Source organism: Chelonia mydas, chromosome 8 (genome assembly GCF_015237465.2).
Source record: "Chelonia mydas isolate rCheMyd1 chromosome 8, rCheMyd1.pri.v2, whole genome shotgun sequence".
Taxonomy (NCBI): domain Eukaryota; kingdom Metazoa; phylum Chordata; order Testudines; family Cheloniidae; genus Chelonia; species Chelonia mydas.
In genome coordinates this window covers 51256177-51270896 of record NC_057854.1, presented here as the reverse complement: position 1 = coordinate 51270896, position 14720 = coordinate 51256177, and positions in this window count along the sequence as shown.

Sequence of the window (14720 nt, the reverse complement as noted above, 5' to 3'; positions counted from 1 at the left end):
CCCCCCACCCTTCCCACTGACCAGAGCCCTGGCACTTCCCCAGCCCTGCCAGCTTGCAGCACATCTGGGCAGATGGCTACGTATGCCCTGATCTATTACCCCTCACCTATTCCACATCAGGAGATACCAGGTGAGGGCGGTGCTGTATTCATACTGATGGAATACGTGGGCCCAAAGAGTCACAGGTGTTAACATGACAAAAACAGTCCAACATTAAACAGGGTTAAACAAGGTTCGGGGTTTGGTGTACAGAGATCTCTGCCTGCTTCATGCCAGGGCAAAAGCTCCCTTAAAAATAATTTTAACCTTTGATTAAAGATACAGAAAAGGAGGAACAACAGTTAAAGCATTAGAGATGGAAATATTAAGTGAGGCTTTTATTTTAATAACATCCCTTGTTCCTTTTCCCTTTAGCTGGAGAGAGTCTTTAGAGAGAAACCCTCCTGGTCTGACAGTCTCTTGGATGGTATCAAAGACGGCAATAACTGTCCTGCTCGGGGAAGAGAGCAGCAGTTAGTTGAAATGGGCTGGAGTTGCTGCTGTTGGTAAAGTCTGATCCCTAGAAGACACGGTCCCTGGTATTGATTCTCACTGCTGGCAAAGCACAGGCCCAGCACAGGGACTCATCCGCCACTTAGACCTGGCAAACTTGTACCAGCATTGGGCTGTATAGGGCATTGCTTTTAGCTGCCTCTCTGGTCACAGGCTCACAGCAGTGTTGCAAAATACATAGTCTTGGTTGGCTAAGCCAGACTCTCATTAGACAGAAGGAAGGAGGAGGATAGAAGAGAAGAAATAAGGTAAGGATGGAAAAGGACACATGGGGGGAGGAGAGATGAAGTCTCACATCCTAGGTGTTGTTTGGGATTCAGCTGGAAATGGTGGAGGTGGCCATGTCATCTGGGTCCCTCTCTCTGGCCCCTTCAGGCCAGGACATCTCTCAGGCTCAAGATGACTAAGGTCCCGGATCCCAGAAACCACTGGGAATGGCAGCCATCATGGTGAAGCTCACTCCTCCCTTCTCTCCCCCATTTCAGTCAGCCAGCAGCCTGGGCACCAGCTTTTCCCCTCTGCTCATTCTCCTCTCACAGTCTCTGATTTTAAGGGACCCACAAGGGGAGTGCTGGGTGGAAAAATAGCCCATCCCCACATTGTTTTGTCCACCTAATATTTGACACACCAATTTTGGTCCATTGATTTCTGATCCCCACTTCTCTTGTTTATCAGGTCTGATCCCATCACAGTCCCCAGGTTCTCACCAGGCCTTTTTGTTTGGACTGACTCAGTCAGTACGTCTCCCTTTTGTACCTTTTCCCATCAACATTAGTCACCCTCAGTTACTGGGACACCTTAGGAACCTATGTGCACTTTTCACAGCAGCGCTCACAATCAGGGCACATTCGTAGGCCCAATTGTCACAACAGAGGGCATCAGCCATTTCCTTCCCTGTGATGGCACCCCTGCTTGTAACCCATCCAGATACCCCAACCTGGGGTAGGGAGAAGACCATGCACCCACGCTGGCCACAGCATCAGCGCTGCTCCCAGCATCTCCCCTCCCTGGGCACTTGATAGCAAGACAGGGAGAGCTCTGTGCATCCCAACCGCCAGCCACCCTGCTCCAGGGCACCTCCTCTAGAGAAGGAAGGACCCCTTCGGCCACTAGCAATTAGGACAACGTAGGCCCCTCACCAGCACCAGCCCAAGCCCAACACCAGTATGGGCAGAGCTGCTGCCTCTCCTCTCTCTAGCTCATCCCAAGTGATGGGAGGGGGGAAGAAGACAGGCTGCCCTCCTCCAAGCCCCGGATAGTCTCTCTATTCCAGGACACCTGACAGGCAGGCAGTGTAACCTAGTGGATAGAGCACTGGCCCAGGACTCAGGAGCCCAGGGTTCTATTACTGGCTCAGCCACTGACCTGCTTGGCCAGTCACTTCACCTCTGTGCCTCAGTTTCCCTCCAGCCTGCCTGGTCGACCTATGGCTTTTGTACTGGTATAACTACTTCAGTTAGGAGTTACTGTTACACAGATACCAGAACAAGCCCTAGAGTGGACACAGTTACACCAGCATAAAAAGGTGCCTTGTAGCAGTACAGTTCATCCCTGTCCCATGCAGGAATTAGCCATGCCAGTGTAAGCACAGTACAGCTCTGCACACATTAGGAGCTGCACTATTTTAAATGCACCAGAGAGATAAAGTAGTATGACGCATGGGTGTAAATGAGGCCCCTCCTGGCCAGGGGCTCTCGCCGGGTGTGTGCAGCACCCAGCACAACCGGGCCTCCGGGGGCTATTATAATAACCAATATGGCACCGGACAGCGCACCGACTCCCCACCCCCAGTCTCTCCTCTTCCAGGCCACGTGACGGCAGGCCGGGGAGGCACCTGGTTGATCTATTGTAAGGCCCCATCGAAACAGACGCAGTGAACTGTGACCCCACCCATCGCTGCAGTCCATTAGCCACTCCCTTGGAGCACATACCTCGCTGACGTTTGCCTCGCCCTGGCTTTTAGGGAAAGCCAGAGCAAGGGGGAATGCTATGCTGCAGTTCCATTTTTAATACACTTTAAACATTTTTTCCCTCTCTCCTGGGAGCCCTGGTTCAATAATCCCCGCTTGCTGCAGTCACACCTGTTAGTGACTGGGGCACTAGCTCAGCCCAGGGTCGCCCACCGCTGAGTGCAGGCTGACGTGTCACCATGTGCTCAGAGCGGAGCGCCTCGGACAGAGACGCTCGCAGAACAATTTGTTCTCTTCACATCACTACCAGCAGGAAAGCTCTGCAGCGGGCACTTAGCTGGTGCTGCACTCGGCTGCTGACCCACTCAGTCTCATTATGCATTACTTGCCAAGTCCAGCCCTTCAACGGCCAGATGACGGCGATGCGCAGGGGGCAACCATGGCCCACCATACAGCGCAGTCCTGTGACCAGCAGGACTGATGTGGGCACAGCCCATTGTTCCATAGATTGGGGGTGAGGGGGCTGCATTTTAGCCTGTTGTACACGGTTTGTTTCAGGCTGTGACATTGTCTAATTAAAATATAACCATTCAAATCATTATTGCTACCACTGTTATATAATTGCAATGAATCTTATACGAAGTATAATACATGGCCAGAAAGGGTTAAACAGCTTGCAGGTTGAATGATGCAAAGGCCCACCCAAAGGCCATGTTAGAAAGGTATGTGAATGGTAATGAACTCTGAAATGCAAACCTATATTGTTAGAAGTGATACTAATTGTGTGTAGCTTAGAAGCTAGCCATGTAAACAGACAATTTCCTCTCTGTCACTATAATTCTTAATTCAGAGATCAAAAGGGAACAACAACATTTAGATGAATCTTGGGTGAAATAATGTCATTGTCTAAAGGTCTCTTAAAAGTTTGTGATAAACTGCCTAATGAATAAATTGCCCTATGTTATTTATTTAACTAATTACTGGTGGTGTTTAGAAAACAGAAGGTTACATCAAAAGCCTATTGTTTACCCAGGACTGTGTGGTCAAGTGGATGCTAGAACACTGTACAAAAGACCCTTGGTCCTGATCCTGTTAATCTCAGATCTGCTGGATGCTTCAGCAGGGGAAGCTTAAGACAGCAGCTTGGGATCCCAGTGCTGACTGGTCCACTCTGAATATGATATTTGGACATTGGAGTATAACCTATAAACTATTTCTGAAAACTCTTTACAACTACAAAGCTCACCATCTCTGCTATGTACCTGAATCTCAAGAATTAAACTGTTTAACCATACTCTTTTCTTTTTTAATAAAGTTTAGTTTAGGTAATAAGAATTGGCTGTGTGTGTGTATTTGGGTGAAATGGAATATTCATTAGCCCAGGAGGTAATGTGTCTGATCGATCCTTTGGGACTGGTAGAAACTTTTCTTTTATATGATGAAATAAGATTTTCAGAAATCATCATATTTGACTTGGGTAGCTGGATGGAGGCTTGAGGCTGGATCACTTTAAGGGAACAGTGTTACTGACTTCTGAATAACCAGTGAGGTAATAAAGTATTGAATTTTGCCCCAGCTTTGGGGTTTGTCTGCCCCATTCTTTACAGTTCACCCTAATTGAGTGACCAGAGCTGGCCTGCACTGGGACCCCAGCGACCCAGGCTGTTGGAGGAACAGCGGCAGGGAATCCCAAGACAAGAGTTTAATCCCCACAGCCGAATCGCAGCTTGTTAGTGTCTTGGCACAGGACAAGGATGCTCCAGCTGAGGAAAACCCCCTGCCAGCTGCAGGGGATGGGTAAGGGGACAGGTAAGGGGACCCACCCCAGGAGCTCAACCTGCAGGAGTCACTTATGCAAAGACTGTATCGGCCTAACCGCAGAGCAGACTGGGCCTGGAGCTGTGGGTGGATGAGCAGTGCTGGGGAGCTATGCAGACTGGCTGATAGCAGTAGTAGGTTAGTACAGCTCAGCCATGCAGCACATCCCACCTCTCTGCACCTAGTGAGCCTGCAAAGCTGGGCTGCACATCCCAGGAGAACAGCCTCCCCAGCCTTCCAGCCGCAGCTCCCGCCCCCAAACACGGCACTGCATGGATACAAGGAGTCACTGCACAGGAAGAGCATCACAGGGAGCTAGCCCTCCAAACCACCTTGCTTTTCTAACTTGGTGGGAAAGGGGTGATCAACACCTAGTGCAGACTGCAAGCTGGTTTCCCCAGCCCCTGCAGCGCTTGGGACAGTAGCAGCGGCAGATTAGAGGTGGTCAAAGCAGAAGATAGGGAATCCATGATTCTTGAATTGACAGTAGAACCTAGAGGCCTCAACCACAGTCAGAGGCCCATGGTGTTAGGCGCTGTACAGACTGGCCCTATCTTGAAGAGTTTAGAATCTAACTAGACAATGCAGACAAATGGGGATGGGGACTGGCGCTCAGAGGTGAAGTAGGGTCAGTAACAGAGCTGGGAATAAAACAGGTCTCTAGAGTGCCAGGCCAGGGTCCCATCCACTAGGCCAGGGGTTCTCAACCTTTTGCTTTCTGAGACCACCCCCCCCCCCCCATGCTATAAAAATTCCACAGCTCAGCTCTGCCACAACTGTTTTTCTGCACATAAAAGACAGGGCCGGCCTTAGGAGGTAGCAAGCAGGGAAATTGTCTGGGGCTCCACACTATGGGGAGCCCTGTGAAGCTAAGTTGCTCAGGCTTCAGCTTCAAACCCAGGTGGCAGGGCTTGGATCTCTGGGCTTCAGCCCCAGGCGGTGAGACTGTGGCTTTCTGCCCTGGGCCCCAGTAAGTCTAATGCCAGCCCTGCTTGTCAGACCCCCTGAAACCCGCTCATGGCCTCCCAGTAGGCCCCGAACCCCTGGTTGAGAACCCCTGCACTAGGTAGTCCAGGCTCTGCTAAAGAATTTCTGTGACTTTAGGAAATTGCTTCACTGTTCTGTTCCTCAGTTTCCTCATCTGCAAAACATAAAAATCCCTTCCTTCCCAGGACACTGAGTGTTACTACAGAAATAGCCATGAAGAGTCCTAGCCAGCAGGTGCTAAAGAAATACAAAGTATTTTTATCCCCTCTCCTCCCCACCCCCCATTGTTCCCAGTGAGTTTTGTGGACCGCCAGACTCAATCATGGACTAACATTTCCAGTGCTTTATCAGGGAATCCGGACCATATTTCCAGGGGTTTTACCCTACCAGCAGACACATTTTGACCTCCCTAGAAAGGTTCCAGGGAGCAGAAAGGGTAGATCACAGGAAAAACTGCTCTCGCATTTCTGGACAAAAATTCCAAGCTGAGCTGAGAGCTTTGGCCCTTTGAACTTAGCAAATTGTTCAGGTTTAATTAAATCCCACTCCCTTCCCCAGCAGCTGCAGCCCACTTATCTCAAATCTGTCATTAAGCTGCTGATAACCTTACAGAGGAGAAGGGTAACCAGACAAAACGTGAAAGCTCCCCCACTCCAAAGATGGGACATGACCCCGTTAGGAGGCCCAGCTTTTCCAAAAGTTACAGCCAGAGGAGTGATTACAGCAAGCTGCAGAATTACCACTAAGCCCAAGGGTCAGAGGTGGCCTGCCTCCCCTGGGTGATGCACATTCAAAAGCAGATTTATTTAGAGCGCTAGCAGCCGCCCAACCCCATTTATCACAGGGAAGCGAGTGCTGTGCTAGCAAGACATGGGGCCTGAGAGATTTGAGTGAGGCGTCGCTGAGCTTCCCTACCATTAAGGGACACGGTTCTGGAAAGGAAGACCAACCACCCCCCTTAAGGGACATGGGGGAGGGGGGCAGGATGGGGGCAATGCTAAGGCACAGGATTGAAAGTCAGGGACCTGGATTCTTTCCCCAGCTCCACTCCAGCCCTCCTCTGCAACTCCAAGCAAATTGCGCCACCTCTGGGCCTCAACTCCTCCCTCTGTACAACAGGGGGGTTGATGGTACTTAGCTCCCTTCCAGAGCGGGCTGACACTTAATTCACTGACCTTAGCAAAGGATGTGGAGATCCTCAGGGGAAAGGAGCAACAGAAGGGACAAGACTGAGAATTCAGGCTCCCCATGTGCTCAGTGCAGTGCTTCTTCCTCCCTCTGCTCCAGGGCCGCCCCCCTTCCTCCCCTCTCCTCATGTTCTCTGGGCTTCCTTACAGCAGCCGGAGGACGGAGGGCGAGTCCAAGAGCTTCCCACCTAAGGAATACGGTGCCATTCTCCCCCAACAGCGAGGACCCAGGGCTCAAAGCAGGGAGCTCAGGAGCCCTGGAGCCTACAACAATAGGCTGGGCCCCCGTCTCCTCCCTCCCCCAATCCTGGCTTGGTGTGCGATAAGACAGACACAAATGTGACATTTCACTTGGCTCCCTCGGGCACGTTATTCTTGCTCCAGCACTTTCAGCAACAGTGTACAAGCAGGGAGCCGCGCAGCATTAAACACGACCCAACAGTCCCAAGCTCATCACTCGCCAGCAAGCTGTGGGTCGTGTAGCACAGTTGGAAGATTAGCCCAGGCACCATGCGGACGGTGGTTTGTGAAAAACTCAGACACAGGAGCACCGGACCACAGCATAGAGCAGCCATTGTGCTCAGACAGTCTGCTAGTGGTACTGTGGTTCAGGAATCTGTCTAGTGTTTAAAACAAACATGGTGTGGTTTCCAAAGTGGTTTGCTCTCTGACAGTTCAGGCTTAGTTTGACTGAAGCCAGCTCAACTGCAGTCAGAGCTAAATTTCAGGGAGAAGGGACTCATTTACTCCCCACTTCGTTCTGGGATCTGAGAGTCAAGCTGGGCTCTTTCTGGCTCATGCATCATCACCAGTAACAAATACACCAGGGCCACCCCATTGCATTACAGGTGTAACATGGCAGAAAGGTTACTAATTCTGTGGATGACAAGTGAGCGAGAATATAACCCAGCTCACCTCCATAGCTCTGCAGGGAGAAGAGATGTAAAAATGTAAAGCTGGGATGTTCACAGCAGCTTGAGGGAGCTGGGCACTCAGACCCCACCGACATTCAATGAAAATCCCAGTCTCAGCCACTAGAAGAAGCTGATGCATCTCAATGCAGCCAGGAAGCAGACTTGCTGCTTAAGCAGATGCTGTTTTTACAGCAACACTTCTCACGCTAAAGTGGCGCGTTAGGGCTGAACTGACCCCTTTCTGTTTCATCCCAAGGTCCTGTTCTCAGGCACTCATTCCAGTTTGGATGCTTACCAGGTGGGAACTCTACCTCTCTGGCGATTTGGTTTGGAAATTTTGGTAACATTCCGCAAATTCAAAAAACGTCTCCACCCAGCCCTGTTCATCAGCTCCCCAGGCCAGGCCCAGTCCCCACTGCTCGCTGCATATCCCCATCTTCACCCCCCAGGTCTGGCTCTTCAAACCTCTGTATTCCAACCCAGCTGCTGCTGCTTCTACAGACCACCCTGCCCAGGGACCAGCATGGGGAGTATTGAGAGACAGTCTCCTTGCTCTCAGTTCCTGTGCCTAGCCCACAGTGTCTCCTGGCCACTGCAAGGGGAGTCCTGCTCAGCCCCTGTAGCATGGGATCTAGGGGCCAAAGTTTAACAAGTCCTCTATTGAGCTATGCAGACTGAGACTGGCCAAATTTGAGCAGCTCTTCATGGGGACAGCAAAAAGAACATTCCCGACATTGGGGTGACCACACCCGCTGCCAAATTTTAAGCCCTTGCTCCAAGGCATAGGGTACTAGAAATGCTCAATGAAATGTTGTAAAACAAAATTAACATGGCAAAACAACGTATTTTTCGCTAGCCTCGTTCTGAGGAGCAGCTGAGCCATTTTTGCTGACATTATCCAAAAAAGTTCAGCTGAAAGAAGACATCAGGTAGGAAAAATTTCAGCCCAAACACTTGAAGTTTGGTGCTGTTATAAGGTAATAAACAGAGGGTCTTATATGGGAAATGTCAGGCAAACCACAGAAGGTGTTACTTGTACTTCCTGCCCCCCTCCTATGCATGTGCATCCTGCATCTGTCCTCATTGCCCTGCCATGGTGGGAGATATTCTGCCTACATTGATCTGAACAGAGTATGACAGGCTTTCCTTCACTTTAATTGATTCAACTCTCACTGCTGGTTTGGGGGTCGCAGAGAGGTCACAACCAGCATCTCCCATTTAACAACTCTCCTGTTTATGACAGTAAAACAACAGAGCACAGCTTAGTCAGAAGGACAGAGTACAATCAGCTAGAGGAATCACTTTTTGAAAGCCTAAGTTACTCCATTAGAACAAGGCTGTAGTGATCAGGGTGCCAGTATTCTAGTGTGTCAGTTGGTCAACAGCTGAGCAGACTAACTGCACAGACAGTCAGCCGTGGGGTTTCTGGGCAGGCAGGGGTGTTATCTTAACACAATGGAGCACTGATCCTGGATTGGGGCTCTGATGCACTACCATAAACTGAACGGTTTCTAACTGCAGGCAGCTAGAAGCTCATATCAACACACCAGTGCTGGGTGGGATTGACACTACCAGCCTCTAAGCAAAGACAAATCCACACTCCTCAGTAACAACCTACCCTACTACAGCACCTTTCACATGAAATCGCAAAGCCATTTACTGGCAACAACGCATTCAGCCTCTCAACATTCCCAGGGAGGTGCAATTACAGCTGAGTTAATACATGAAAACACATTCACAAGCTTTTGCTCATTACAAATACTAGTGACTTGGTCTGCACTCAAGTCACTTCGGTGATTATTCTAGCAGGCACACTTGTGGGAATAGTGATTTTTTTAAATGGGTATTACAGAATATTTGCAAAATATGCATCTCAAATGGATAAATGTAAACATATGTGCCAGTCAGCTGATCGTTACATCCCCTCAAATCAAAGAACAAAACAATATCATGCAATCTTTGTGTCCATTCAAAAAACTAACACCCCTTCCTTCTAAGGGCTGGGTGCTGGCAAGCAACAGCTCAGAAATAATCTACAGACCAAGAACTATTAGGGAACAATTTTGAATAAATAACATTAGCACAATTTGTTGGTGAACAATTAGGAAACAGAAAAAGGTGACATTTGTTAAATACGTTATTCCATACAAATCGTTCGCTCAGCTCTAATTATCAACACTTCACACTTGGGAAAACTGAGGCATAGAAGATAAGTGGTTTACCCAAGAGCCAACAAACAAGTGTGTGCCAGAGCTGTAAACAGCATCCAGATCTCCTGACTTCTGGCCTCTTGCTCTAGTCTAAATCATATGGGGTACATCTACACAGAAAAAAAAAAAACCCACCATATCCCACAGGAGTGAGTCTCAAAGACCAGGTCAACTAATGCATGCTGCGGGGCTAAAAAAGAGCTATGTGGCATTTGGGGTCAGGCTGGAGCCCAGACTTAGAGCCCCGCCCATCCCCACTCCCTGGGTTTCACAGCCTGGTCTCTGTGCTGAGCCCAAATATCTACACTGCTGTATTTAGCCCCACAGCACAAGCCCCAGTCAGTTGACCCAGGCTCTGAGACTCACTGCCCAAGGGTTGGTTTTTTTGTGTAGATGCACCCTTAGCCAGCAGTCCTAGCTCTAGCAGACAGCCCAGCTAATCATCATAAAGCATGGCCTCATGAGCTCTTCTTGATTGTTCTAGGCTAGGAGAAGGAGGCTCCCAAAACAGATCCCCAAGGGCTAGCTGCATCCCCTCCTGGATCTAGTACTGTCTTGAGCATTTCAGGCCTGATCCACATATCCCAAACACCCCAGCCACTGTTCTCCTGTCTCCCAGGCAGGCCAATCAGCATCAGAGTGATTCAGAGAGGACATCACCTGAGATTTCCTAAGAGGGTGAGTTCATACAGCACAGCCCATGCTGCGATGACAGGTTCACAAGCAGGAATTTCCCTCTCCCTACCTGCTGTCCAGGGAGACATTGTGCTGAATCCAATAGTTTCTTTAGCCCTAGAACACTGACCAGTTCCTAACGGGATGACAGATCATCATAGAATCCTTAGAACACTAAGCACAAGGTTAGTCCTTTCCAGGGAAGTGAATAAAAAACAGAGGCCTTATAGCTGTGGGCACTGAACTGTACAGGGCCTTAACACCTCATACTGCCCTCTTCCCCCCAAACCTCCCTCCCAGCACCACCAGCCATCCTTACAGCTGCTGAAGTGTCTCCTCTTTGATCCTACCCAGCCTTCATTTAAACACTCTTCAACCCATTTCTGACCAGAGCAGTTTGGTCAGATTGGGAGTTTCTGTACAGTAGAGACTTGCAACAGGGCTAGGACAGATGCTGTTGGTTTGATAACAGGGGCAGCAGCAGAGCTGGGGAGAGGGCAGGCCCAACAGTGAAGCAAGCAGGGAGTCAGGAATAACGTGCAGTGTTAGCCCTGGAAATTGGAACATTTTGCCCATGCTACATCTTGTGTTAGTAGCTCCTCAGATCATTGTTATGCCTGGGGAAATAAACTAGGAACCCCAGTGTCTCTCTCTTACTGGAGCATGTCTCACACTTACACACAGAGACATGAACCGTGCCTGCATCCTGTCCTAGGATGCCATCTAGTAGCTACAAGCAGCAATACACCTCGCTTACCCCAACTATGGGATTCTCTTACTGGCCGCCTGCTCTTGCAAAGCCATATGTTAAGGAAACCGAAAGTCCCAGGCTGGGACTATGGTGCAGATTTAAGCCTCGCAGAATACAGATTCTAAGGCTTTCAAACTGGTCTGCAAGATCACCCATCCAGTGATGAGACACAGTCCCCACTCACTCCTCTGGGGCAGAAGGGCAGCAGCTCCCCAAGATGGCAATGCTGCCGGGTACCAGCGTGGCTGGTACATGTCAGCCTGGCTGCAGGCAGAGCCCCTCCATGGCAGCACACTCCGTGCCCCCCACCCACACAGGACAGCCAGGTGCACGTCAGCTTGTCCTTGTGCTGCTCCCACCCAAACCTTGAGCAGCACCAGGCCTCATGGCTGCTCTCGGAGCTCATTAACAATTGACACTAACAAAGAAGGGAGCTGGAACAACAAGGGCCCCTCTTCTCTTTCTGCTGTACTGCCGTTTGTTCTCCCTCGGGGGACACTATTCCCCAGAGGCAGCCCACTTACTGCTCCAACCCTAGTTTGCCCTTTGCTACACAATTTGTCCAGATCTAATTTTTGTTTGTTTCTGTGCTGGTCCAGCAGCCTGCAAAGGTCTTGAAAACACACTTACCTGGGAATTCCTCCTGCACAGGGCCACTCCCCACCAGAGATGCCAGGAAACTTGCTTGCTCCAGGTCCCAGGGCCAGGCTGTGCATGGCCTGAGAAGAACTGGAGGTACCCTATCAGACAACTTTGTCAACTCAGATGTCTGAGGATGGAGAAGCTCCAGCCTCAATGAAGAATCTTTTCCAACGGGTGGATGGAAAAGGGGGTCTATGCTTCTCTAATCAAAATAAAGCGAGTTGTCACCTACTTGAGCATACTGTACACAAGGCCAACACTGGATTCTATCTATGCTGGGAGGCTTGTCAGAGTTGCACTATCAGAAATGCTGCTCAGCCATTTGGGGGAGAAGGAGGGGGGAGTTTTCTTACTAGGTCATTTTTCTTCTCTAGATGGACCCAAAGGAATGGTCACTAGAATCTGACTTACATTCTGGATATTGCATTTTACTGAAGCCATACATGAGCTTCGCTATATCAGTGAGGTTTTGCTATAAGGAGGTGCCCACATTTTAGTACAAACTCCTAATTAAGTGACAGGTTTCAGAGTACCAAACTCCTAATTAAGTGCACATTTTGCAGCCTGTCTGTAAAGGCTAGCTGTCTAAGGTGCAAGCGTGGGTCAGAAGCAGAGCAAATAGGTTGCTTAGCTTGGGATCAAATGAAACAGACAAGAATCAAATCATACACGTTTTCACCATTCCAGGTTTTGGGACATCTCCCCGACTGCACCAACACCAAATTCAGCACTTCAATCTGATTATCCCTACGGTATGACCTCCAGCTTAGCGCTTACAGCGAACGTAGGCAGTGACCATCCCGCCTTCTTCACTATTCATTAGGAAATGGGAGGCTGCTTAGTGAGTCCACACCCAGGATCGTCAGAGATGAGCAATGGAGAGTGGGAAACAAGAACTGAGCTGGACAGTAAGCAGACAAAAGTGCCATTAGGGTATTGATACAGATATGGACTGGCCTGGAATCCAAAAATCTAAATCTCAGCACTTCAGACTGATCCAAACCCAACTTGGGAGCCTGATTAGTGGCCAGCCATTTCAAATGCCATCATCACACTGCAGTAACCACTTTGGGCAAGCCCGGGCCGACTGGAAATTGAACACACCCACCAGGCAGCAGCTTCTCCAGAGAGACCTGACAGAACAGGAGCACGAACGGCATCAGGATGGCAACAACCAGCTCAGGGCACGCCCCATCCCAGCAAACAAGGCAAACTCTCCTCTATGTTTAAGCCTTTAACATGAGGATGCCCAGTGGTGACATGGGAAAACCAGCTTTCTTTCACCAGGCCTGGATCCCCACTCCCCCAGCCTGCAGCCCTCTTGGAGACCATCCAGGCTGTGCCCCACTAGGAGGTGGCTCAGGGCACTCTGTAGTGACTCCTGCTGGTTGAGCAATGCTCACTGCAAGGATCCATAAGGGATTCCTGTCCCATAAAGCAATGCCAAGTACAACAATGCCAGCCCGGTCCATAAGCGAATGTTTTAATGAGAGACTGGCAGAAGGGGTCTCACAGCAGCCAGCCTGTCTGAGCAGTACCTACACAGAGCTGGGCCAATAGAATTGCCAGGTGGATGGCGACATTCAGCAGCTGGAAGAGGGAGTCTGTGAACTTGTCACAGGGCAGCGTGTAGACTAGGCAGCTGGGAGAGGAAGGGTCTGGCAGCCACGTGGGACTGTTTGGCTCCTTGGCAGGTGGAGGGGAACTGCGAAGGGAGTATTCGTGTTATGTACAAGGTAGCGGGAAGGTTCAGGCAGCTGGGGGAGTCGCCTCAGGGAACATGGTGGGTGACAGGTAGGTCTGGCAGGTGCTGGGGTGGACAAGTCATTTGTCAGGCAGGCAGCAGTGGTGTCTCCAGCAGGGAAGGCTTTGTTAGGTAAAGGGGGTTGCAGAGAGAGGTGGCAGTCATGCAGGGGAGGGGAATGGGAATGGGAATGTCACATGCTAGTTAACAGGCTAACGCAGCCAAGAACTCTGTGTTAGACATATTGCACCTTAGCCAGCAGCCCACCTTCCAGAATGCCATGGGAGAGCCCATGCACAGCTGAGCCACACAGGCTCTGCTTATGGAGTCCATGGAAAACCAGCTGTATCAGCAGGTCAGAAACTTTATTACAAAGAGCAAACGGCTAATGAAATTCCCACTGGAGGAAACAGAAGGGAGGTTTGTACTGGAAACCTGAGAAAACAAACAAACTTCTCTCTCCACTACTGTGCTTAATGGCTCCGGGTCTCAGGCCCCAGCCTTAATTCTGATCTTTTATAGTCAGTATCCTATCCATGTCCTTTCAGCAGCAAGTCACTTCTTCCTAAGCAAAGGTGAGAGGGGGCAGTGGGGCCTAGAAGCTAAAGAAACAAACTAGGGTCTAGGAGGTAGAAGGAGCCAGGTAGGCAGTTCTCTGTGGCCCCTGTATATGGATCCAGCAGCGTGGAGGGGCTGTTAAAAAGCCGTAAGGAGCTGGGGAAGAATGACCTCAGCACAACAGTAGCATAGAGTTCCTATGGTAGCTCTATGCTGCTCCCCCTCACAAGGTCTGGCATAGGGGATGGTTGGAGTGGGGCTGGAGGAGGCATGCTAGGGGATGTCTCCACAGCACTGATAGTTGGGCAGCAGCCCATAGTCAGCTCTGGGCAGGCTACTGTAAGTTAGAGAGGTCCCTGGTTACTTTTATACCACCAGTCATGCTGGTTCCTGCAGCAGCCCAGAATCCAGCCAACAAAATGGTGGCTTCAAGCCGCTCTGCCCCTGTACGGTGCCTTAAGTGCTGCCCTTCCCTGAGGCCCAGCATGTCTCAGGTTCCATTTAGAGTTGCTCCAGAAAGCTACCTTCGGTTGTGTGTGTGTTTGTAAAATATCCAGTTCTCAGGCAAAACATTTTTACTTCATGACACCATAGGTGAAATGGCAGTCCTTCCCTCCCCCTGCCCCCGAAATGGCCAAATTCTCCTGGGATGCAAATTCTGGTTCATGTGCTGTTTTAGTAGAAACACAACTTCCCCTTTCAACAGGCGAGACCCCCGGTCTCTCCCTGTACTAGGCTCACTCTTTCAAATGTAAGTAGCCTGGTCTCCTAA